The sequence below is a fragment of the Mytilus galloprovincialis genome, chromosome 1 (genome assembly GCF_965363235.1).
Source record: "Mytilus galloprovincialis chromosome 1, xbMytGall1.hap1.1, whole genome shotgun sequence".
Lineage (NCBI taxonomy): Eukaryota > Metazoa > Mollusca > Bivalvia > Mytilida > Mytilidae > Mytilus > Mytilus galloprovincialis.
The window spans coordinates 67,752,702-67,780,142 of NC_134838.1; the positions used below are offsets into that span (position 1 = coordinate 67,752,702).

General features: G+C 31.5%; 2 long non-coding RNA genes across 3 annotated transcripts; one reads left to right on the plus strand and one right to left on the minus strand.

Moving 5' to 3' along the window:
- LOC143082256 (uncharacterized) lies at positions 1–16,611 on the minus strand. The gene is made up of 4 exons (XR_012980331.1): positions 16,475–16,611; positions 8,816–8,902; positions 6,779–6,863; positions 1–352 (listed from the first exon to the last, which is right to left on the minus strand). It is a non-coding gene; the product is annotated as an uncharacterized LOC143082256 (long non-coding RNA).
- On the plus strand, positions 5,711–26,722 carry LOC143082262 (uncharacterized). Of its 2 annotated transcripts, none has more exons than XR_012980335.1 (3): positions 5,711–5,958; positions 25,171–25,384; positions 26,415–26,722. It is a non-coding gene; the product is annotated as an uncharacterized LOC143082262 (long non-coding RNA). The 2 variants fall into 2 exon arrangements; XR_012980333.1 differs by lacking the exon at positions 5,711–5,958 and adding an exon at positions 16,760–16,937.
- Positions 26,723–27,441: the final 719 nt, after the last annotated feature.

A 27,441-nucleotide genomic window follows, 5' to 3' on the forward strand; every position in this document is an offset into this window, starting at 1 on the left:
TTTAAGTTAACACATTTTAATTTCAAAACATTCAACAGATATTTCCAAATAACAAATTTTGTAAACAACAGATGTAATTGGTAACTGGTAATTATTTTACAGTCAATATGTTTTTATATTTATCAAGAGGCATCATAATCATGTTCATTAAATTCTTTCCTTGTCAGACTATTACTGATCTCAAAACCAGTGAAAATTGCAAGTAGCTTTTAGTTTCTAGTAGTACTATTTTGATAAGATGTGTAATTTTTCGTCATTTCTTTTGATGTTCTGTCATAATCAGTCAGACTATTTCACCAAGATGTTATCAAATTCTCCTAGTACTTCATAGTGCTCTTTTTTCAATAATAATCTGAAATACACAAAATCAACAATTTAGTAACTTCATAATGTACAAACTTTAACATGTCAGATTAATATGATGAAGAAAATGATGTGCAGCGAAGCCTTGTTATTTGACTGACCAGTTGGTGCATGTTTGGACACAATATTCAAGCTTGATAGACTGTCTGTATTTGGATTTTGTTGAAAATTTTGAGGAGAAAAAAATCCCCCTCCCCCAATTTTTTTCAACCCCCTTTCAGTAATTACCCCAAAACTTAATCCCAGCCTTTTCCTTTGTGGTATGGTACTTTGCAGTACAATTTTAAAGAAATCCATACACTTAAACACAAAATATTGTCTGGAAATTAGAAAAATGCTTGTTTTTGACCCCCTATTTCCTGAACGTTTGAGGCAATTACCCCTTTAAACAATTCCAGTCTACGCTTTGTGATATGGAACCTTGAAGAACAATTTCGGAGAGATTAGTACACTGGCACACAAGTTAATGTCTGGAAACTACAAAAATGCTTCTTTTTTGCCCCTAATTTCTAAACTGTTGGTACCATCACCCCAAAAATCAACCCAACCTTCCTTTTTGGTATTAAACCTTGTGTAAAATTTCATGGATATCCATTCGCTTTAACTTTATAATTATCCGGAAACCATATGTGTCGACATACATCGCTAACAACAACATCATACCATAATATGACTCAATTTTATTCTTCGAACTTATAAAAATCAGGACGCTGTTTTTTACTTTTTAATTGTTTAACATTTTACAATGGGGGGCTTTTATTAATAGCTTATTACAGTATATATGGTAATTATTTTTGCTAAAGGCTGAAAGCAAACCACTGAACTGTCATTGTTCATAAAGATAGTTTTCATGGGCAATCTTAGCACATCTCTTCATTTTTACATGATGATCATTTTGAAAATCAGTCATTGTTATTTGTGGAAACCCTTCTTGGAATTTAGTGAAACTTGAATATATGAGCATAACCATTTTTATGATAAAAAATTTCAAAATATTTTCATTTCCTGTATCTACATGATCTAATTAATAAAGGATTTTAGTATTTTTGCAGTTAACATTAATCTGTAGCTTCTTTCTAATGTTTAATATCAAAGCACCAAAGGCGCTGTAGGCAGTTAAGTAAAAAAAGCAGAGGCAAACTTGGCAGAAGTTAAGACGAATATTGTTGAAAAATTGGTGAAAATATTATCTCGGCTATTTCTCAAGTATTGAATAATGTTTGTAGCCTAAAATTTTCACTATCCAATCCCGCCACTTTCAAAAGTTATGTCCAATTATTTATTTTTATTAGTTTTTATTGTTTTACATTTGTAATTCCTGGTCTTTTAAACTATGCAGTATACATGTAGGTTTTGCTAATAGTTACAAGCTGCATGGAGGAATATACAACTGCTTACCAAATACCATTGACTTTTCATAAGTTGTCCTTTTTGAACAAACCTTTGGTTTTCTAGTTTGAATGGTTTTACACTAGTAATTTCTGGGCCCTTTATAGCTTGTTGTTCGGTGTGAGCCAAGAAATTAAAAGTGACAAAGTGTATCCAACTCTCGAGATCCAACTGCACACCAAATATCATTGACCATTCACTTGTGGTTCCTCAATAACTGACCTAATCAAAAACTAATACATATTAGTCAATAGACCATGACAAAGGGGGTGGGCTAAATATTCTGGTAATCAGTGGCGGATCCAGGATTTTTCATAAGGGGCCCACTGACTGACCTAAGAGGGGGCCCGCTCCAGTCACGCTTCAGTGATTCCCTATATAAGCAACCAAATTTTTTTCCAAAAAGGGGGGCCCTTGAATGGTAAAACCATTATAGTCAAGATAAAACCTAGTGAAATCTTCCCAAGATCGATTTCGTTTAATGTTATTCACGTGTGTACAGTACAAGTAAACCACGATGCGCCATTTTGAATATGTGTGATTAAAGTATCAAAATTTTCGTATTCCGACTTTTTGTGTTTAACTCTAAACTTATCGACTTAAATAAATCAAGACCTAACATTTTTTAATTGTAAATTGTAACCATTAATACTGAAAGTGTAAACCTGAAAGAAGTGGAATTTTGTATACGAAACTATATATTTCCAGGTGAAAGGTCACATTGTACACGTGTATCGTCTTACATGAATAAGTTTACAGGTTTGTGAGTAAAGCAATTAATTAACCATGTCAACTTTAGATTTTCGTCTAAGTTCAGTAATTTTTAACTAAAACACGATAAAGGAAACCATCTTGAAATGACCTTAATTGACATCCACAAAATCTATAAATACGTATTCAAATGAGGTCCCGATTGATATTGCAATGGCCCTGATCGAGTATAATGTTTGGGGGTTTACACGATGCATAGCAAGTACGGAGAGACACGATGACAAATAATAACATCAGCTTTCAGCTTGCATTAAATAGTTAAATAAAATTCATACAATGTAGAAATAAAATAATCAAGTATTCTTACAAATTCAAGACTTACACAGATAGGAAGTAGGACAATGCTTTTAAATATTTACCTTTAGTAGGATGGAATCCACCAAATTCAACGGCGTAATAGCCGCAAAATAATATCCATGCGCCATTCATGCCATTTGGCAAATTTTAATGCCTTCATTACAAACATTTTCGGCGATGAAATTATTCTTACAATAGTTCACTTACATCTTCATCAAAAGCACAGACGATAAAAAGCTATGCTTAACTTTTTAATTAGCACTTTTTCAAATGGGGAACATCAATTGTTTTGGGAAAATCGACGATCATTTAAGGTAATCTTCCTTATATTTATTGTTTTTTATAACAAAAAGTGTGAAAAAAATGTCTAATTAGTTATAAAGAATCTACCAGACCTGCCAGATCAGAGCAATGGCACTTTTTCAAAAATTCCCAGAGGGGAACCCAAATCCAGGGTGCTCGCATAAGGCAGCTTAACTGCCTAATAAAACCACACGCTGAAATGTCTCGCCTTCTTTTGTAGTCCTTAAAATAAAGCTTTATTACAATTGAAACATAACCTTAACATTAACCAAAAAAACTAAAAATTTACCACTAAACCATGAAAATGAGGCCAAGGACAGGCAAGGTGAAATGAACCATACAAGGCACACATCTATACAGCTAATAATTCTTCCATACAACTAATATATTTCCATACACCTAATATAGTTATTATAGCAGTAGACTTATTGCATATAGTATTAGATAAAAAGACAAAAACTCAAAAACTTAACTTTGACCACTGACCATGAAAATGAGGTCAAGGGCAGATGACACATACCAGCTAGAAATGTACACCTAACAATCATTCTGTTTTTATTTCCATACACCAAATATATTAGACCTTTTGCAAATAGTATATGAAAAACAGAAAAAAAACCACAAAAACTCAACTATAATCACTGAACCATGGAAATGAGGTCAAGGTCAGATGACACCTGCCAGTTGGACATGTACACCTTACAGTCCTCCATACACCAAATATACTAGACATATTGCTTTTAGTATCTGAGATATGGACTTGACCACCAAAACTTAACCTTGTTCACTGATCCATGAAAGGAGGGCGAGGTCAAGTGAAAACTGTATGACAGCCATGAGGACCTTGCAAGGTACTCACATACCAAATATAGTTATCCTATTACTTATAATAAGAGAGAATTTCACTTTACAAACCAGATGCTCCGCAGGGCACAGCTTTAAAGGACCACATAGGTCGAACCCTGAACAGTTGGGGCAAGTATGGACACAACATTTAAGCTTGATACAGCTCTGAATTTGGATTGTGATTAAATAGTTGACACAAGATAGGTTTCTGACACAGAATGAATGTGGTCTAAGAACTTACACTTAATAAACTGTTATCACAGAGATATGTATCGCCTTTTTGTAATTTTGATAATGCAATGTTGAAATTAAATAGCAATATTTGAACATGTAAGTTATGCAAATATTCATGTAATTTTGATTATGCAATGTTGAAATTAAATAGCAATATTTTAACATGTAAGTTATGCAAATATTCATGTAATTTTGATAAAGCAATGTTGAAATTAAATAGCAATATTTTAACATGTAAGTTATGCAAATATTCAGTCTCAGGGCTATGAACAATGACTGAAGGTACATGGCTAAACAATCTCCATGGAATGAGATGTGCCAATGATAAATATAATACAACTGCATACCTATTTCCATTGACTCATAATAAGTAGTTCCCTTTAAACACAAACATTAACTTTTAAACTATGTAAAAGTTTCAAAGTCAATGAACCATGATCAGGGGTGGGGCTATATAATCTCCATGAAAACAACACTTTCAAATGACAATAAATTTGCATACCAACTATCATTGACTTAACATTAGCAGTTCATCTTAAACTGATATTATCACAAACTAATACATGTAAACTAAGCAAAAGTTTCAAAGTCAATAGACCATGACTGAGGGGGCAGGGTCAAATATTCTCCATGGAAATGAGATGTGCTAATGTTTATAAAACTGAACACCAATTAACATTGGCCTACCACTAATGGTTCCCCTTGAACTGACCTTATCACAAACTAATACATATTAACTTAGCAAAATTATTAAAGTCTATAGACCATGACTAAGGAGGCGGAGTCAAAAAATCTCCATGAAAATGAGATATGCCAATGCCTATACAACTGCATACCAAATATCATTCACCTACCACTAGTGGTTCACCATAAATTGACCTAATCACAAACTAATACATAGTTGATGCTGCCGCTGCGGGGAACACCATACCTATGTCTCATTTTTTTACTCCGTCAAGGCGAGAAAAAAACTTATAAATTTTAAATTGGACATTTACCTATTATGGTCAAATATCCAAAATATAAATACATGGTTAGATTCAGCATATCATCATGATCATAGAACCCCAAGAATTCAATTTTTGATGAAATCAAATAATGTGCAATTTTAGACCCTTTAGACCTCAAGCATGTCAATGTTGATCAATTTGATAACCGAGCCCAAATATTAAAAATCTAAATACACAGTTAGATTCAGCATATTAAAGAACCCCATTTTTGTTGAAATCAAACAAAGTTTAATTTGAACCCTGATTTGGACCGACAGTCCATAATCAAAAATCTAAGTACATGTTTAGATTCAGCATCAAAGAAGTCCAAGAATTCAACTTTTGTTAAAATCAAACAAAGTTTAATTTTGGACCATTTGTACCTTAATGTAGACCAATTTGAAAACAGGACCAAAAATTAAAAATCTAAGGGTGCTATAAACAGTTTCGTATAAAAAACTAGGGGTAATTCCCCCAACTAAAAATAGACTTAGAGGGAAGTCCCTTTTTATCAACATAATTGGTAAAAAAGTATCATGTTTTTTATATTTAATTGTAAAATTAAGTTAATTAGCTTCAATTAAAACAGGTTGAATGATTAAAATAATTTTTAAAAATTAGATTAAATACACATGTTTTAAGGGGAGACAAACTGTAAACATCCTGTTTTTTTGTCAGTGAAAAGTGCAAAACTTATTTGCACCCACTGTATCTCTTTTCGAAGCAGGCGAACGTAGCCTGAAGCATAAATTTTTAGAAAGACCAGGTAAAAACCTATGAAATTCATACTGTTTTGAATATGAAAAATGTGCATGTATCATGTCTGCATGGGTGTGCACATGGCCTGATTTCATGTTTTTTATGCATAGATTAGGCAATGTTTTTCCCATTTTCTCTGGATAAAACTTTTTGGTACTATTAAAAGTACAATTTATTTTTATTTCATTATAAACTAAAGAAAACTCTGATTCTAATGATATCTAGTTTTATACAAGTATCTTCATTAACATTAACACCACTAAGGGTCAATTATAGATGGTCCCTCAAAATATGATGTCATAGAAAAAAACTGTTGTCAGATTGCACCCTAAATATACGGTTAGATTTGACATATATACAAGAACCCAAATAATTCATTTTTTGATGAAATCAAACAAAGTTTAATTTTGGACCCTTTGGACCCTCATTCCTTAACTGTTTGGGACCAAAACTCCCAAAATCAATAACAACCTTCCTTTTGTGGTCATAAACTTTGTGTTAAAATTTCATAGATTTCTATTCACTTATACTATTGCCAATGACACAATATCCACCTTGATTGACATGGACATCAAATAACTGATACCATGGATACTCTGTCATACTTTCACAGATTTCTATGAAACTTTGCAGATGCTTTTATGATTGCATTTTTAGTTGTGCTTTTAAATGTTGATGGTATGTTTTAATATACATGTACTGCCCACTTTAAACAAATTTTATTGTTTCACATACAGTTATTACCATCTTACCCAATACATCTTTGATGCATACTCGAGGTACATGTATTAATACAAATATAAACATTACTTTAAATTTATGTTTACCTTCATTTGATATCCTTAATCTTCAGTCAAACTTTCCGACTCCTCAAACATTTTTTTGTCAACAGAGGAAATTTATCTCCTTTATCTACAATAAAATCCTAATTAAAACTAGACCTTACAAAAAACTCTGTGGCTAATTTATTAAATAATTAGGAGTTGACTGACAATTTCAACCATTCATGATACTTATTTGATGATCTTTTCTTGTTGATCATTTTTGCGACTTAAACTAAAATTTCTCTCCATCTATATGTTATTTGTTTAGATGACATCAAGTGATGGCTATAATCATTCATTTATAGGTCTAGGTTAGCTTTTAAGGGCATACGATACAGTTACAGAGGAGGTAATGACGTTGCTAATGCAAAATGTTATTTTCGCGACATCAAACTTTAACATACCAGGGAAAAATGCATTTTTCGACTGATTTTGATCATTCAAACTGAATTTATTTGAAAACGAGTTCATGGAACCCCATTTTTCAAAACAGCAATTTGTTTGACTTTCAATTTGCAGGGAGATTATGTGACCCAAATTTAGGATTTTTTTTAATTTTGATAAACATAAAGCCAAAAATGACATATTTTTCCTCAATTCATGAACATTTGATAAATACGAGTTATTTCGGAATAAAAAATGCATAATTTTATAGGATACTTATAAAATACAGAAATTACCGATTATTAAAGTCATAAGAAACCTCAAATTAAAAAAAAATATGCATATGTTTTTTATAACTAAATGGTTAGTTTTCATTAAACAACTTATGTACATATATACTTTTTTCTGAGGAAAATTCTTTAATTTGTCCACATTTAGAAGAAGAGTACTTATTTTTAATTGCTTGCTGCAGCTGCCAGCAAGCAATTTGCCGACATATTTTCCGTATGCATAGTGACCCGAGCGTAACCCTCCTCGTAAAAATCCGGTGACCACAATACGCATGGATCTGTCATTGAAATAAACAAATATCTGATTATACATGTTAAACACGTGCTCAATACCCATGCTTTTTGTGATTTGTTTACTATAAGGTGACAATCGGTTAAACTCGGCTTCAAATCATGGCATTTAATGAGCAGCCATATTTGTTCAATCATAACAGAGAGAGAAAAAAATTGGCGATTATGTGATATATTTGCGAAAATAATGATAAAATCGTGCACATAGGACTAAGTTTATGAATGTATACATCCATTGGTTCAAGAATTGGACAAACATTATTTTTCACCACTCACTCGTTTCATATGACTTTAACAAAAAACAATTTGTGTTTATCTTTTATAACAAAAAAAATATGTCTTTTTTTCGAAAAAAGAAAATACGGCCACATATCTGAATTTTGAGCAAATATACAAAATTTCGACCTCATTTTTCTCAAAAAGTAGCACATGAAGGTATATTTTTTATTACATATTTGATTTAATCAGGTAAAAAATAGCCTATATGCATATTTTCACGAACTTGTAAATACAGGATCAAAACTGTACGGTATGCCCTTAAGAGAAATTCAGCCCATTGTGTAAGGACAAGGATAAAATATTGATTATTAGAACATGCTTTCAGTAACTGCTATAAATCTCAGATGTGTATTTCATGTGTTTTTGTTTTAGGATTTTTTATTGTGCTTTGACTTTGTATTGATCTTAGAATTAAGCCCTTTTCAAATGATTTTTATAGTTTGCTAGTTGAAATGTTGCACCACTGTCATAGGTTAAAAGGAGAGTTTCGTGCCAGCAACCATTTTTAATGTTTTACAAACTCCATGTGTCTGTCTCAATTCAGGAGCTTGTAATTCAGTAGTTTGTTGCTGTATATCATAACAGTTTATCGTTCAAGGTTTTGTTAATAAATCAGGCCCAAAGTTGTTCATTGGTAATTTCAAGTCCTTGACGTTGTATAGCTCATTGTTGAAGGATGTACAGTTACCTTTGGTTGTTAATTTTTGTCTCACTGGTCTCTCATGGAGAGTTGTTTCATTTACAATCATACCACATCTTCTTATTTTTACAAAACATTTAAATAAGTATACTTCACCTTAGAAGCTGCAAACAAAATGGTACAGTCCAAGTTCCTTTTCTCTTTGTTTCTTCAACATCATTTGTATGAATGTATCTGCAACATCTACAAGGAAAAATTGTTTCTGTAAAAATGATAAACGTACTTAAATCTTATACTTAATAAAAAATAAATGGGGTCACCGTTCACAACCTGCCTTCGAAAGAAGCATACATTTTTGTAAAGGTACCTTTTTTCTGTTGAACTAATAGCAGAAATAGAGGTAATACCGAAATAAGAGAACTTTATTACAGAAATCGCTCAAATTTTACAATAGTTTAGTTTAAGAACAGCTTAATTGAAAATAATAATAAAAAATAAAGGTCACGGATGAGTTCCAAAAATGGCATTTTTATACCAAAGGGAGATAATTTTGAGCAATTTTAATGATATCTACATTTTACAATTCGTCTGAGGCCATCAAAAATTGATTTTTTAAAATTATTTTTGTACCATATGATAAGGTAACAAATAAAAGGAGTAGGAAAAGTTCCGATTTTGGCCTCAAATTTCAAATTCATCTAACGAAAGATTTTGGACACTTTTTAAACTCTTAACTGTCTATTTCAATTGATTCAATCTAGTTAATGTGAAAGATTTTGACTGACTTAGTCATTAAAAACGCTCAGATTCAAGCTTTCGTATGAAAAATCTATTGAATTTGCCAAAAAATGTCACTTTTCTGATGGTTTTTGTCAAAAAATGAAAGTGGCCGCATCCTCAACCTTTACATGTATATATATATTATGTATTATCATTAAATACAATTAAAGAACCTTAGTGAGCACACTCACATACCCAACGTCCCCACATTGTCATTGGAGAAATTAAATTAGTGTAAGAAAAAAATTGTATAAGAAAAATTAATTTCCTGCCAATATGCACATCTAAATAGTATGTCCTTATTATCTACAAAATTTCATGAAATTCTGTTGTGTGGATTCAGAGGAGTTGAGATGACAAACTGTTGCAGAAGTACATTGAAGCAAATAAGTTCAAAGGGGCGTAACTCCTAATAAAAAAATTGAATCACAATTTCCAGTCGATATGCAGAACTACATAGTATGTCCTTATTATCTGAAAAGGTTTCGTGAAATTCTGTTGTGTGGTTTGAGAGGAGTTGCGATGACAAACTGTTGCAGTAGTACATTAAAGTAAATAAGTTCAAAGGGGCGTAACACCTAGAAAAAAAATTGAATCACAATTTCCCGTCAATATGCACAACTACATAGTATGTCCTTATTATCTGAAAAGGTTTCATGAAATTCTGATGCATGGTTTGAAAGGAGTTGTGATGACATGAAACAGGACTGACGGACGGACGAACGGGTCAAAAACATTATACCCTCCGCAACTCGTTGCATGGGGTATAATTAACATTTCAATATTATAAATGAACACGAATAATAACAATTTCATAATGTAAGGGGAAAATTTACACTTTCATTTAAGACAGAAACCGTCTAAAATTTACCAAAAAATCTAAAATTTGAAGATTTCAGTAATTTAGCATTACTTAATGATGCTAGTACCTGATATATGCATTGTATTGTCAAAAACATCCTATATTTATTTAGCAGAAGCATGCTACTTTCCAATAAATAGCTTAAGGATTACATTTTCACAATTTTGTAAAACTGCTATATTATGGGGCCAAAAAGGGGTCTTACTGAATCTACTCCTTTGTAATGAAAAAATAAATGTTTATTTTTCTCTTAAATTTTAATACATGTACCCTCGAGCCTCCTTATTGTAACTTATAGTAGTTTCTGGTTTTATCATTGTTGAAGGCCATACAGTGACCTAAAGTTGTTAATTTCTAATGTAATTGTGTCTATTGTCTAGAGACTAGATTTGTCTCATTGGCAATCATACAGTATACCATATTTTCCTTTTAATTTGTTGACTTAATATTCTGAATATTTCAACACCTATTCACATATTTTTAAACTAGAAATCAATGGTGGATCTAGAAATTTTCATAAGAGGGGGACCTTTTACTGCCTAAGAGGGGGTCCCTACTCGAGTCATTCCCTATACAATCAACTAAATTTTTCTAACAAAAGGTGTTGTCAGACCGGGCCCCCTGATTCTGCCTATCTAGAAACATAATAGTGAGTTGTCTCATTGGCAATCATACAGTGTACCACATTTTCTTTTTAATTTGTTGACTTAATATATTTCTTAATATTTTCAACACCTATTCACATATTTTTAAACTAGAAAACAATGGCGGATCTAGAAATTTTCATAAGAGGGGGCCCATAGACTGCCTAAGAGGGGGTCCCCACTTCAGTCTTTTAACCCTTACATTATGATATTGTAAAGTCAATTGTAAAATACGGGTATAGATTTGAACATCTTACAACTGAATTCAGTCTATTGAAAGATGCTTATAAATGCAGCCAAGAGCTTCACAAATCTAACATAACTTCTTCTGCCAGTTCTCATTTGCTAGTAGAAAAAGTTTTTGAAATTAAACAAGAAGTAAAACATTTCGGACAATATAAATTTTTGAACATATCTAGCAAATTAATTCACACTAAATATATTAGCAATTGGTATGCTAGCCAAAATAAAGCTTCTGATGGAAAACTGTATAATAATGTGAAATTTAAGCTACGGTCATGCTTCAATGATTCCCTATATATAAACAGTGGCGGATCCAAAAATTTTCATAAGTGGGGGCCCACTGACTGACCTAAGAGGGGGCTGCTCCAGTCACGCTTCAGTGATTTCCTATATAAGCAACCAAATTTTTCCAAAAAAAGGGGGGGGGAGGCCCCCTCCTAAATGATAAATCCGCCTCTGATAAACCAATTTTTTCCCACGAAAGGGGGGGGGGGCCAAGGATCTGACTATGCATTGGGAACATGTGTACATGTATTAAATATACTGTTCCCAGCTGACACCTTATATGTATAGGAAGTGCCCCCTCCCGAGATTCCTGTTTATTCAATTCAATTCAATATTTTATTGGAAAGAGCTCAATAGAGGCGTGATCCAAATACAGATAATTAATAATATTAAAACAACACACAAATGAAATAAAGATTCATGGAACAAGTCAAGCCAATTCTATGTATACAAATACATTATAAACTGATATTGATACCATAGACTTATATTTCAGTATTATTCTAGATTTTCATATATTTACTTAAAACACACAATATAAGATATTTATATATATATATGTATATGGACAAACTACTGTCAAGGATTATTATCTAATGAAACGGTATGGTGGTCTTTCAAATCAAGAGCTTCTTCAATATACATACAAATAGATTTTAATTCCTTTTCAGACATAGGATTTAACATTTTGGTAAAATTTTCATCCAAATTATTTAAATTTATATCATTAATTTTATATTTAGATCTAATTTTGTTATATTGCAGACATTCAATCAAGAAATGAATCTCATTTTCAATTTTTCCTGTGCAAAATTTACAAAATCTCTCATTAGATGGTATTTTTGGTCTTGCATACCTCCCAGTTATTCTATTGCTAATGAGTGTGCATTATTCTTAATTTAGTGAGTTTTTTTCAATTAACCCTTTCCTCCATTGAATTTTTTTTTTTGCATACTTGATTCGCACAGGATTTTTTGATAAAATGCTGAACATATGCTTTAAAGTATTAAGGCATTGCGAAAAACAACTATTTCATCAAATAAATTTGAGTCGGATATATATATATTCCTATGATATTCCTTTTCATAATGGATACCAATTTTATTAAGTCAACTGCAGACACTTTGTAGTCAAAGTGTTTCAACTGAGGTACTACATAGGCATCAAAATGCGTCATTATTGAGTAAGGGGGGTGGCGTCAAAAGGCGTCATCATGGAGGAAAGGGTTAAAGGTATTTAGGAATATTAAAATTTAAATATTCTTGTTGTTTAAATTTTACTAAAAAATAAAAGTTTACCACAGTGTCCATCTTTTATTTTAGAAAGTTCAAATATAATTTTATTTTTGTAGAAATCTTCTAGTTTCTGTTTGAAATTACTATTACAATGCTTTTTAAATGGTATTGCAATATATTTCATTAATTCAGATAGTTTATAAGACCATGAATTTTCTCTATTTGTGAGAGTTTTGTCCACTTCAAAAGCAGCCTTGAAAATTTCATGCGGACCACCAGACTGTTCACCAATATTACTGAGACGCTCATAATATTTATACATAAGTTGATAACATTTAATGCTAATGGGTAAAGTGCCCAATTCACACCGCACTGCTAGATTGGAAGACTTTCCATGAACCACAAGTATGTTTTTAAATATGGAGATTTGTGTTTTGTCTAATTTACTTTTGTCTGTAAATGCTTCAAAATTTGGTTTGAATTCTGATAACCATACTTCTGATCCATAAGTTAAAATAGGAGTTATCATTGAATTAAAAAGCTGGAGATAAGTCTTAACAGACAAATTTTCACTATATGGAAGTTTTGACTTCAATGCAAAATATGCTGTTTTAGCTTTATCTGAGAGGCTTGACACTGCTTGTATACATTTTCCAGAGCTATGAAAATCAACTCCTAAGTATTTATAACAATCAACAATTTCAATTGCATTAGAACTGTAATAAAAGTAAACGTTTTTTTAATTTACTTTTAGTTTTAGAGAAAATTATAATTTTCGTTTTCTTAAGGTTCAAGTCCAGTTTCCATTCAGTACTATGTTTTTGTAAAGAATCAAGAGAGTTTTGGAGACCATCTGCATATTCCGATATCAATAACAAATCATCAGCATACAATAAATGGTTCACTTTTTGACCATTTAAAGGAGTAGGTCCGATAAGGTCTGATTTCGGCCTAAATTTTCAAGTTCATCTAACGAAAGATTTTAGACACTTTTTAAACACTCAAGTGTCTATTTCAATTGATTCAATTAGTTTATAGGAAAGATTAACTGATTACGTCATTAAAAACGCTCCAATTCAAGCTTAAATATGAAAAATCTATCAAATACATGTATGTCAAAAATAGTCACTTTTCAGATGGTTTTTGTCTAAAATGAAAGTGGCCGCATCCGTGTTCATCCTCAACTTTTATATATAATATGTGTTATCATCAAATACAACTTACAGTTCAATATTATGGATGAACACGAATGCGACCACTTCCATTTAAGACGGAAACTGTTTAAAATTTAACTTAAATGATCAAATTGTGAAGATTTCAGTAAATTAGCATGACTTGATGATGTACCCAATTTATGTGCGTTGTATTGTCAAAAACAGCCCATATTTATGTAGCAAAAGCATTCTACTTTTCGATAAATATCTTAACGATTACATATTCACAACTTTCTAAAACTGCTATATTTTGGGGCCAAAAAGGGGTCTTAATGAACCTACTCCTTTACTGCACTAGTTAAGTTTGTATCTAAGTATTTTTCTATGTCATCAACAAATATATTACTGTTAATTCAGAAATTATTGCGTGCATTTATTATTGTGATTTTGTCATTTTAGACTTAAATGCGATTTTAATTATAATGATTTTGAGAAAAATCCTGTTTAATTCATATCAATGATTTCAAAATGCGAGTTAAAATTATTGCATTTACAAGTCTGTCACATTTTTCGCAATAATCAAAACCTCCCAATAATTTCTGAATTTACAGTAAATAAAGTTGGACTTAAACTGTCACCTTGTTTGACACCCTGATTATCAAGAAAAGGCTTGGTAAACATATTTTGATATTTACATGAATATAACTTATAAGGTATTAGAGTACATGTCATGCAGTATATTATAAAATTTGCCTTGTATTTCTTTATTTTGTAATTTTAAGAACAGAGCTGATCTCCAGACACTGTCAAAAGCCTTTTTAAAATCTACAAAACACACATATAGTTTCTTTTTAAATTTAAACAAATATTTGTTTATTATTGTTTTTAAAATAAAGACATGATCTACAGTTCTGTAATTTTTTTCTAAAACCACCTTGATTTGAAAATAATAAATTATGTGTTTCAAGAAAATCACTAAGTCGTTTTTGTAAAATGGATGTAAAGACTTTACCAAGACAGCTTGTTATGCTTATACCTCTATAGTTCCCACAATCAGATGGGTCACCAGATTTATAAATTGATGTCAATAGAGAAATGTTCCAAATTTTGGGGAATTTTTCTGAGTTAAGTATCTTATTAAAAAGTTTTGTCAAAAGTAAAACTAGAGTGTTTGACCACACCTTTAGAAATTCATTAATTATCAAATCAGGACCTCCAGATTTTCCCTTTTTTAACTTCTTAATACAGTCTTTGATTTCTTTACGTGTAATAGGGACATTAAGGGATGTATTAGAAAAGTTGTGATTTTTGTTCTCTATATTTTGATTTGTATCAGTTGTATCATCATTACTTGAAGCAAGCAAATTTCTATAGTGAATCTCCCATTCTTTGGCAGAAATAGCAGGCTCACAATTATTATTCTTTTTTTTGTAATTATTAATGCTTCCCCAAAATTTTTTGGTGTTCTTTGGGTTTATCTCATTTATTTGTTTTATTAAGGAATGAAAAAAATCCTTTTTTAATTTATTTTTCAATTTATTGTACTCTCTTTTACAGTTGCAATAAGTCAATCATAATTAGGGGCTTTACCTAATTTATTTCCAAGGGAACACACTTCTTTTCTAAGGAGTAAGCAATCATTTGACATCCATACTTTTTTTAGGTTTTTCTTTTTTTTGTGTGTCTTTGCAATATGGATTTTTTAAAAATTGCTTTAGGGAGCTACCATTTGATTTTTATGGGGGGGGGGGGGGGGGGGGGCTAGGATGAAATTTGAAAAAAAAGGCAGGACAGGATTTTGAGTAAAAAAAAAAGGCAGGATGAGTAACTTGGCAAAAAAAAATAAAAAAAATGGCAGGATGACAATTATTGTAAAAAAGTCAGGATAAGCTAAGAAATAAAAAAGGCAGGACCAAATAGACTGAAAAATAAAAAGACAGGACAGAGATTACAACTAAAAAAAAAAAGGCAGGACAAAATTTTTCATTCTAGCCCCCCCCATAAAAATCAAATGGTAGCTCCATTTAGCTACCATTTGATTTTTATGGGGGGGGCTAGGATGTAAATTTTGTCCTGCCTTTTTTTAGCTGTAATCTCTGTCCTGCTTTTTTATTTTTCACTGTGTTCGGTCCTGCCAGAGACATATAATACATTGTATCCTTTATATGTCTCTGGTCCTGCCTTTTTTTAGTTTATCCTGACTTTTTTACCAAAATTGTCTTATTTTTTTTTTGCAAGTGTGTCATCCTGCCTTTTTTTTTAACTCAAAACTCCTGTCCTGCCTATTTTTTCTAATTTTATTCTAGCCCCCCCCCCCCCCCCCCCCCCCCCCCCCCCCCCCATAATTTGCAGCTCAAAAGTTTATTAGTCACAAATCAATGGAAAACAATTATCTGGCCATAATCGGCGAACATTTCAACAAACTTCCACATATGAATTCAAATAATTTACATTCTTAACATGACGGCTTAATATATATATATCAGGCCGAACGTTCCCGGAATCTTCCGTTGAGACCCCCCCCCCCCCTTTTTTTTTTCCAAACGGGTATTTTAATGCGTGTTTCCTTAATGGCAGTTTTGAAAGAGAAATAATAGTAAGTGACTTTGTACCGAGAAAATTTAAGTTTTATGCATTTTACGTATCAGATCTTATCAACACATCTTCATCTTCATCCTCAAGTTTCGTTTGCTCTGTCTTTACCACGGTCTCCTTTCGTACAGAAAAGTTAGGGCATATTACTACACGCATATTTATTATCAAAGTCGCAACATCCCTAGAAAGATCAATAAAATACAAACGTGTATTGATATCATGGTTTGTTCTACAAAGAACGATGAAATGTCTTGTCATTCTAAATCAAATTAATACTCGACAGCGGACTATTTTTATGTGCATTTAGAACATTGTTGACAGATTGCGATTCGTGCTCGCGTCGTCTGTCAAAGATGATTTGCAAATTTTTCATACTAGAAGCAAGGAGATTGAAAATTATTCACAGGAAAAACAGTTTGTTTTGAGGCAAACAAAATCAACATTCAATTAAATAAAAAAGAGAGTTAAGGAATTTACGTGGTAAGATTTTAATAGAACAAGCGAAAAAAGGATCTGAAAATGCATTTATGAGGGGGAGGACAGGGGGGTACTCTTTTTCCTTCTCTCACCCCTCTTCTCCTTTCTCCTACCCTCTTCTCCTTATTTTATTTTTTTTAATTTACCGGAAAAAAGAGATATTTTATTTTTTCATATTTTATTTTTTTCTCCAACTTCTCCTTTTTCCCAACCTTCCTCTCCTTTCTCCTATCCCCCTTTCTCCCACCCCTTTCTCCTACCTCCTTTCTCCATGTCTCCCTTATCCCTGTCCTCCCCCTCATGTATATCTGATACTGATCATAACTCATTAATAAAAATGGTATCTGGTCTCAGTTGGGCCAGAGACATACATGTATATATGTCTCTGGTTGGGCTGCTGTGTCACTCAGTAGTCCAAATAATTATGACGTCTGGCAAGGCTATTTTAATTTTTTTCTGGGACGCCTTCCTACAACTGTGTCAGGATTTGACTGTCAAAGTGATACAAAACTCTAGAATTCTTCTGTATATACAAATACACCGTGACAGTAGCTAATCAAGAAATTAATAAAAGGGGGAACGTCTAGTGCCTGTGGTCCTAGTGTAACAGTAGTCCAAATAATTATGACGTCTGGCAAGGCTATTTTTATTTTTTTTTATGGGACACCTTGCCAGACGTCATAATTAGTTGGAATAGTGTAACAGTAAATTTGGTCCGGTTGTAAAATTTGTTCTCCAGACTTTTTTTCCTAGTTACATGTAATTAAGTCCATGTCCATGATTTTACTAGGAATTAATGTCCCAGGACAAATGTTTCTAGGAAAATCAGTCCATAGCTAGTAATTTATGTTTGTAACTTGTTTTCCTAGGAAAATATGTCACAAGACTTGTTTTTCTAATAGTTTTTTTGTATCATAAAATATATTTAAAATAGAAGATTTTTTTTTTATAGATAAGATTGGAAAATAGAAGAATTTTTTTTCCAATAAAAATTAAGAATATTTCCTTAATAACCTAATTATTAAAAACATAAATATTCAGTTTCCTTTGCTTATAACATTTTTGATAATAAAAGACATGGACATTTTTAGTCCAAATAATTATGACGTCTTGATAGGCTATTATATCTTTTTTCTTTGACGCCTTACTTCATCAAATTATGACGTCTTGTAAGTTGAAAGGCTTTTAGATTTTTTTTCTTTGACGCCTTACTTAGTTCGTCGAAGTAAGGCTTCAAAGACAAAAAATATAATAGCCTTTCAAGCTGTCATAATTATTTGGACTAGGACATTTTTACCTAGGAGTTCAATACTAATGACATGGACATGATTTTCTAGGAAAATATGACATGGACATGATTTCCTAGGAAAATTAGTCTGGAGACAAATTTTATTTACAGCTAATTTCCTAATGCATGTAATGCAAAACTTTGGTTGGCTTGCCTTCTTTGTTTGTATAATTGTTTATACAAGCTTTGTTAATAAGATTGACATGATGGTCATCTTTATATAATATATATATATAGGCATAGTTTAACCTGTATATTTAATATTTGAATTTAATTGGATATTATCCTAATGAGTGTACAATTTAAATACAAAGCAAGCAAGCTAACTTAAGTCTTGCTCTACATGCTTTAGGAAATTAGCTGTAACAGATTGATACACAACTCTTTCGTTTTGTCAACAATGTTAAAACATATTACATTCATATTCACTTTTAAAAATTAAAGGCATAGACATTTAAACCTAGGACTTCTAATGACATGGACATGACTTTGTGGGAAAATTAATAGTCTGGGGACATAAATTTTATCAAAAATTTAACTATGTGACTCTTAAACATTACTAAGGCCAACCTTAAAAATATGTTTGTTTGCAGTTTTCCGACTGTACCTTCAGACTGAAGGGTCGGTAGGTAGGGAAAATATTTTATTTTATCAGCCAAAATACAGTTTAAACAAGCAGTTACACTAAACCAAGTTTCTTGTGAAGAAAAAAAAAAACATTTTAAAACAACAAACACTGGACATGCTGAAAACCAACATCAAATGAACAGGCATTTTCAGATAAAAAACTTTTTAACCAAAACTTAAACTTTAACATAGTGTCATTATCCAATTTATGACATAAAATATGGTATAATTATTAAATACTGGAACACTTATAAACAAGGAATGTCATTATGACTAGAACTGTTTTAAAGAAATATATTCAGACATGTATGCTTCTTGACTAGAATGTTTTCATGAGTAGAGTATTTTCATCAGAAAAATGTAGATATTAAAGATTTATAAGACAATGTATTAAGGAGTGTATTTTTAATAAAAAAAAAAATAACCATTGAATCTTCCTCAATTGAAAAAAAAGGCAACTTGAAAAAAAAGTATTAAGACATTCGACTGTTTTCATATTTCTAACAATATTTAATTATATGTGATAAGGTTACATATTTTTGCCAGGCTTTAATGAAAGCCAAAGAAATCTAAAGTTTGGGGTGAAATCTATAGCACCCCATTAAAAGTAAATGGTCTGTACTGAAATGTTTTTAATGCATAAAAAAAATTGGCAGCATAGCTCCTAAGGACATGTTTTAATTGAATTCACACAGGCCACAACGTTTGGGTATATTTAATATTGTAAGAAAGAGAATAATTGCAATGAGTGGGGCAGCCCCCCTTATCCTAAAGGAGCATACTCATTGCAATCGATTTAATATAGAGAGAGTATATGTATTTTTCAAGCTAACCATTCATTTTCTCTACATCTTTGTGTAGTTAGGGTTGCTTCTTATTGATTTGGCATGATCTATATCCATTAACATTTCAAGTGAGCCCTTCCTCCGTACAGGCGTGTTTACAGATATCCATGAAGATTTAAGTCACGGAGGAGTATTTTCATCTTTGTCGTCTTCACAACGATTTGTAGAAAATATGCCATATTTCAAGCTGCTGTCGAATTATTTAACCACTGAAATTGGTTCCATAAAGTCAGGCTCCACAGATTCTGTACCCGATTTGTTTGAGACAGAATGGTTATCGTGTCAGTTATGAATATCCGCTGCATCATCGTCAATGATATCATCACACATCATTACATGTGCCTGAATCTGTATAAACAGTTTACTAATAAACTTTTTTGTTTGTTATTTGTCTTAAAATTGACACGAGACGACAGCGTAAAGTACTCCTCCGTGACTTCCTTGATACCTGTAAACAATTTCCATGTGCTTTATCATTAAGGGCATACGATACAGTTACAGGGAAGGTAATGAATGACGTTGCTAACGTAAAATGTTATTTTCGTGACGTCAAACTCTGACATATCGGGAAAAGATGCATTTTTTGACTGATTTTTATCATTCAAACTGATTTAATTTGAAAACGAGTGCATGGACCCCTATTTTTTAAAACAGCAATTTGTTTCATTTTGCAAGGAGATTATGTGACCCAAATTTTATAAAACTGTAAATAGCGCATTTTTTTTAATTTTGATAAACATGCAGCAAAAAATGACGTTTTTTCCTCTATTCATGAACGTTTGATAAATATAGAGTTATTTCGGAATAAAAATTGCATAATTTTTAATGATACTTATAAAAATACAGAAATTACTGATTATTTAACAAAAACCATTTTGTGTTTATCTTTTAAAACAAAAAAGTTATGTCTTTCTTTCGAAAAAGAAAATACGGACACAAATCTGAATTTTGAGCAAATATACAAAATTTCGAACACATTTTACTCAAAAAGTAGCACATGAAGGTATATTTTTTATTACATATTTGATTTAATGAGGTAAAAAATAGCCTATATGCAAATTTTCATCAACTTGTAAATACAGGTTCAAAACTGTATCGTATGCCCTTAAATGGTTACATGAACGCTTGACGGGAAGCTAAGAAAAAACGAACTTGAAATGCGTAATTGACCCAGACTTTAAATCATTTCCGGAAAGGACCCAAAGTTCTGGATCGCGTCAATAGAAGTATTAAAAAAAAATTCTTCAAATTTAAAGCAATAAAATTTTCACAGTCGGGAGGATTTTCAAGGGTCGGTCGGTAAACTGCAAACAAACAATATTTTAATTTAAGCCTAAAACATAAGATTTAAATTTGCAAATGCAAGTAATTGAATCTTTTATAGGATTTTATAGGACATGATTACCTAGGAAAATTTGTCTGGGGACATATATAACTAATATCGGACTAAATATATACTAGTAAATTCTGTAACCATGGACTTTTTATACTATATAGTAATATTTGTCCGTCCTGACATATTTTACCAGGACAAATTTATCACTCACACTTGTACTTGTTCGCCCTGGATCAATTTGCTCTGATTTTTTTTTTGTACTCCAGTTGCATAATGTTAATTATTTGAACATTACATGTTAAAGTTTGTTGAAAAATTTGCTGAATTTTTGTATTGCCACAACCAATTTATTATCTATTTGCTTAGTCACTGTCATGATAGTAGCTAGAACACTGGAGTACAATGTATTAATTTACATGATTTATCTTCATTGGTATTTTTTAACAAAATAATTTGTTTTTTAATACAAGTCTCAGAATATATACAAAATGTAATTTTAAACGAACTTGTAAATCCTTGTATTAAATTCCTGTTTTCGTGATTTACAGTTCGTACATCCATGACATCATTGTTTTTATTAATTCCAAGCTGACTACTAGCTTATAAATCAAAACAAAAAGTTTGTTTTTTTATTATTGATCCATCAAAAGACAATTATCACAAAAATCAGTGAGAATAATTTACATGTTATTGAACAATTACCTTTCCTATAAACTTTTAAATATTTATGTTTTTTTTATAAATTTTAAGCTATACAATTCTTACTTGCATCTCTGAAATGTGCTTCTATGTGGTTTTGTTAGCAATTTCTGTACAGGTCTGCTAAAGGCTCAAATTGACATTTCACCCAATTTCACCATTTTCCCGCCAAAATTTGGGTTTTAAGGCAAAATTTTTATTTTTCCTTATTGGTGACCCTTGTATTTGCCAGGGACGCATACATGTATATAAGTCCTTGTATTTGCTTAATATTTGAAGCTATATTTCAGCTTTATACATTACAGATTTGGACCAGGTCACACCTGAGGTGTCACAGACAGTTTTTATTTGATATCCCATAAAAATATGTCAGCACCTCTATTTTCATTTTATTGAAAATGGTCCCTTTAACATGCTTGTACCTATTTTGAAAGTAAAATTTTGAGCTTAAATGGTCTGGAACCCCTATTTTTTTCGACAAATTTGAGGTACTCTTTGTAAAGATTAAAATAATACGGCATTCTGATAGAGACTTTGAATAAGTCTGAGCCATCTTAACTGTGTAAAATCAAAAGAAGCAGCACGAAATAAAGTTAAAATGAATATGAGTCCCCTGTATTATATTTTAAACACCGCTTTTTTGATGATCAAGTAATTCCTAAATGAATACTGGAAAATGCTCTCCGAACATAAAATTTGCATCAAATAATAAAAAGCTTCATTTTAATCAACATAGAAATATGTTTCGAATTTGATGATTTATTGGGTATATATGATATTGCCTTCACTCAGTTATAAACTAGAAAAAAGTAATGTTTAGCTCACCTAGCCCAAAGGGCCTCAAGTGAGCTTTTCCCATCACTTTGCATCCGGCGTTGTTACCTTTACAAAAATCTTCTAGAACTCTGAAACTACTGGGCCAAATTAAACCAAACTTGGCCACAATTATCATTGTAGTATCTTGTTTAAAAAATATGTCAGATGACCCGGCCAACCAGCCAAGATGGCCGCCATGGCTAAAAATAGAACATAGGGGTAAAATACAGTTTGTGGCTTATAACTCAAAAACCAAAGCATTTAGAACATATATCTGACAAGGGTATAATTGGTATAATTGTTTAACAGGTGAAGATCTATCTGACCTGAAATTTTCAGATGAATCAGACAACCCATTGTTGGGTTGCTGCCCCTGAATTAGTAATTTTAAGGAAATTTTGCTGTTTTTGGTTTTTATCTTTAATATTATTATAGATAGAGATAAACTGTAAACAGCAATAATGTTCAGCAAAGAAAGATTTACAAATAAGTCAACATGACCGAAATGGTCAACAAGGTCAATTAATCCCCTATGGAGTTATTGTCCTTTATAGTCAATTTTTAACAATTTTCATAAAATTTGTAAATTTTTACTAACATTTTCCACTAAAACTACTGGGTCAAGTTTAATATATATAGAGATGATTTTAAGCAGCAAGAATGTTCAGTAAAGTAAGATGTACAAACACATCACCATCACCAAAACACAATTTTGTCATGAATCCATCTGCTTCCTTTGTTTAATATTCACATACATGTAGACCAAGGTGAGCGACACAGGTTCTTTAGAGCCTCTAGTTTAAAGTCTAGAATACCTTTTTATACAACCATAAAATTTTTGCAATCATATAATTATATTCAATTTGGTATCACATCGTCTTTGTGGTCAGCTGAGCATCGTTCAAAGACGGATGGTTTCCAGATAATAACTTTAGTATAAGTTAATCATGTTAATAGAAATGAATAGAATTTTAACACAATGTTTAAAACAACAAAAGGAAGCTTGGGATTGATATTGGGGGTTATGGTCCCTAAGGTTTAGGATAAGGGGACCAAAACAAGCATTTATCTAGTTTCAGGACAATAAGTTGTGTATAAGTATTTCAATTCCTCTGAAATTGTACCACAATGTTAAATATTATAAGATTTGAAGAAGGTTGGAATTTATTTTTAGGGTTATGGGGCAAACAGTCAAGAATGATGGGCCAAACACAAGCATTTTTGTAGTTTTAAGTTAATGACTTGTGTAAAAGTGTATGATCTTTCTGAAATTATACCCCAATGCTCTATACTACTATGGGATGGTTAGGATTGGCTGAGGGTATAGATAAAACCATTTATGAATAAGGGGCAAAAAAGATGAAAAACAATTATTTTTCTGGTTAAAGGATAGTCAAGACAATTTGAAAGCTGTGTAAGGGAGGTAATCCAAAAGTTATATTTGAATTATTTCACACAACTTTTAAGGTGGTACCTAACACTACAGGGAGATAACTCTGTAAAGTCAGCTAAACGTTTTAATTACGTTGTGTTGTTAAAGGGATATTAAGCTTTTCAATGATCAAAATGAGTGTTTGTCAAACTGCTATATAACCAGTGTAATTTTTCTGATAAAACGGTTGGTTCAAAAAAATTTAAATTTTTATATTTTTGTCAAAGGGTCAAAGTAAATACTTTGTCAAAATTTTAAGAAAATTAAACGAGCCAAATTAATTTTAGTTCAAGTGTTGGGTACCACCTTAAAGATGTGATTTTGAAATTTACCAACATATATAACTTCGGTATTAATAAAATCCATTGGAAATTTGCCAATAACTTAAGTTTAATTAAAAAAAATGCCAATAGTTTTAGCATAAGTAAATATAAATCTTTGAAGTTTGAAACCACAAAAAGGAAGGTTTGGATTGATTTGGGGGTTAATTTATGGTCCCTTTGGTGTAGGAAAAAGGGGTATAAAAGGAACCCAAATAATCAATTTTCTATTGTCCAGACAATAATTTGTAGAACAGTTTATAGAATTGCCTGAAGTTTCCACACCACAAAACTCCAAAGGATAGTTAGGGTTGGAATATTGGAGTTATGACTCAATCTGTTTATGAATTAGGAGCAACAAAAGGGGAAAAACAAGGGTTTCCTGGTTAATTAACAATTACTTTAGATTTGTTTCTTTTTGTTGGTGCCTTTTTTTGCTAGTTCTTTTATGAATTTGTATGCTCTACCTACAATAGTAGAGAAGCATTATGTTTTCTAGTCTGTGCGTCCTTTCGTCTGTTTGTTTGTCTGTCCATCCATTCTTCCCACTTCAGGTTAATGTTTTTGGTCAAGATAGTTTTTGATGAAGCTGAAGTCCAATCAACTTGAAACTTACTACAAATGTTCCTTATGACATGATCTTTCTTATTTTAAAACAAACAAAATTAAAGACTTTTGACCCCATTTTTATGGTTCACTGAACATAGAAATTAAAAGTGTTCCCTCAGTTTCAGGTTAAAGTTTTTTTAGTCAAGGTAGTTTTTGATGAAGTTAAAGTCCAATCAATTTGAAACTTAGTACACATTTATCATTAATAAAGCTGATTGTGTCGTTTCATATTAATTAATTTATTTACCTAATTTATAATTTCAGCTTTTCCATGCATTGTAAGATTTCCAGAATATAGAACATGTAGTTCCTGATAAAAAAAAACACCAAAACTTGAAAAGATTGCTACGATAAAACTGCTGTAACTATTTGTAATACAGAATGCATCAAGATGGTGGTATGCTACATATATAATATTGATACTATGACAGATGAGAAAAGAAACTGAAGACATAACCAAATGCTGAAGTCAGCAAAGGTATGATTATAACTGTTACTGATGTTTGAAGAAGTGTGTCATTTACGACTCATTATAGCATCTACAAATATTTCAATCAAACATGGTTCAGTACTTCAGACTAGTTTTAATTTAAAAGAATTAAATGGCTACTAACATCCATTGCTAATTACAGCTTATTTTAAAACCTCCTGTTAAAAATAAGAGGGGTGAAATATACCATAGCAACATTCAAACTCATAAATCGAAAATAAACTGACAACGCCATGGCTTAAAATGAAAAAGACAAACAGACAATTAATAGTACACTAGAAACAACATTAAAAACTAAAAACTGAGCCACACAAACCCCACCAAAAACTGGGGTTGATCTCAGGGTCTCCTGAAGGGTAAGCAGATCCTGCTCCACATGTGGCACCCTTCGTGTTGCACATGTTATTACAAACTTGGTATATAGTCTATTTCGGTAGGTCACATTCATGAAAAGGAAAGGGGATTGTAGGTACGAAGTAAGAAACATCCGATATCATCTGTGAAATGGTTTATCCATAATGGTCAACCAACTGTGATGATTGGGTAACCTGTATTATATTCAGGGGTGAATCCAGACATTTCTAAAGGGGGGGTTCAAACTATATGTCTCCATTCAAGTGCATTGATCGTCTCAAAAAAAGGGGGGTTTCAACCACCGGAACCCTCCCCTTGGATCCACCACTGATATTTGAGAAATTGCCACAATACATTTTGTTGATATCAAATTAAAGTTGAGAAGCTACGGTAATCTATATATGTTTATCTACTTTTCATTGTCTACTCTCACCTTGATTAGTAAATAAATAAAAATCATGTTGGAAGAAAAATTTAGTCATGTGTATATGTTTTAGGAACTAATTGTGGTATATTCTTCAGATTGAAACATGCAACAGAAAGTTCAATCATGACCATAAAGCAGGCAAGACATTTCTGAATTCAGTATGTACAATCTCAAAAATGAATCTTGTAAAAATATGTCAAACTATGTCAAAGCATATTTTTTGTTTTGTTTTTTCAGATTAAGATATAAGGAGTAGATATTTTCCTGAAGATCTCATTTATGTCTCGAATGTGAAGGGAACAGAAGCTATCATGATGATTCTTTAAAGAAAAGATACAGAAACACAAGCTCCTGTAGACACTTATGAAAAAGAAGATGTTTTTGCAATGAATATGTGTGAATGTGATAAATTATGGCAAATCAACATGGTCAATTAACAACAATATGTTCTACAAATTTCCTAGATTTATAAGTTTCATAACATTTAGTTGAGGCAAACTGAAGTTAGATAACGAAAAAAATTGCAAATAAATATTGTTATTAAATACTCAGTTTTAGTCATTTTTATTTTGATATTAAAAAATATACTGTATTAGATAAAAACTAGTTATACATTTAAAAAATTAGTATTAAACCCTCATGTCTCCCTGCATTAGAAGTTGCATAATTTAGCATTTACAGATGAAATATAATTGTGAGTAAAGTTCAACATGTGAAATAGTCTGACTGGATATGACAGAACATCAAAAGAAATGACGAAAAATTACACATCTTATCAAAATAGTACTACTAGAAACCAAAAGCTACTTGCAATTTTCACTGGTTTTAATTGAGATCAGTAACAGTCTGACAAGGAAAGAATTTAATGAACATGATTATGATGCCTCTTGATAAATATAAAAACATATTGACTGTAAAATAATTACCAGTTACCAATTATATCTGTTGTTTACAAAATTTGTTATTTGGAAATATCTGTTGAATGTTTTGAAATTAAAATGTGTTAACTGAAATGATTAAAGAATTGAAGTCTTTAAATGATACAAAAGCAAGGATTCATTGAATGATTGCAATTGAGACAACTACTAGCCCTGCATAGTAGGGCACTGATGTAAACAAGTACAGTTCACCTGAAGTCTTCAACAATGAGCAAAAGCCTGAATTTAAAGATCGTTATACATGGGCTTATTAAGTCCCAAGATAATGGTATCTACATCCTTTGCTTTCAAATTTTTGTTAGTATGTTTCTGATGAAGGTTAATTA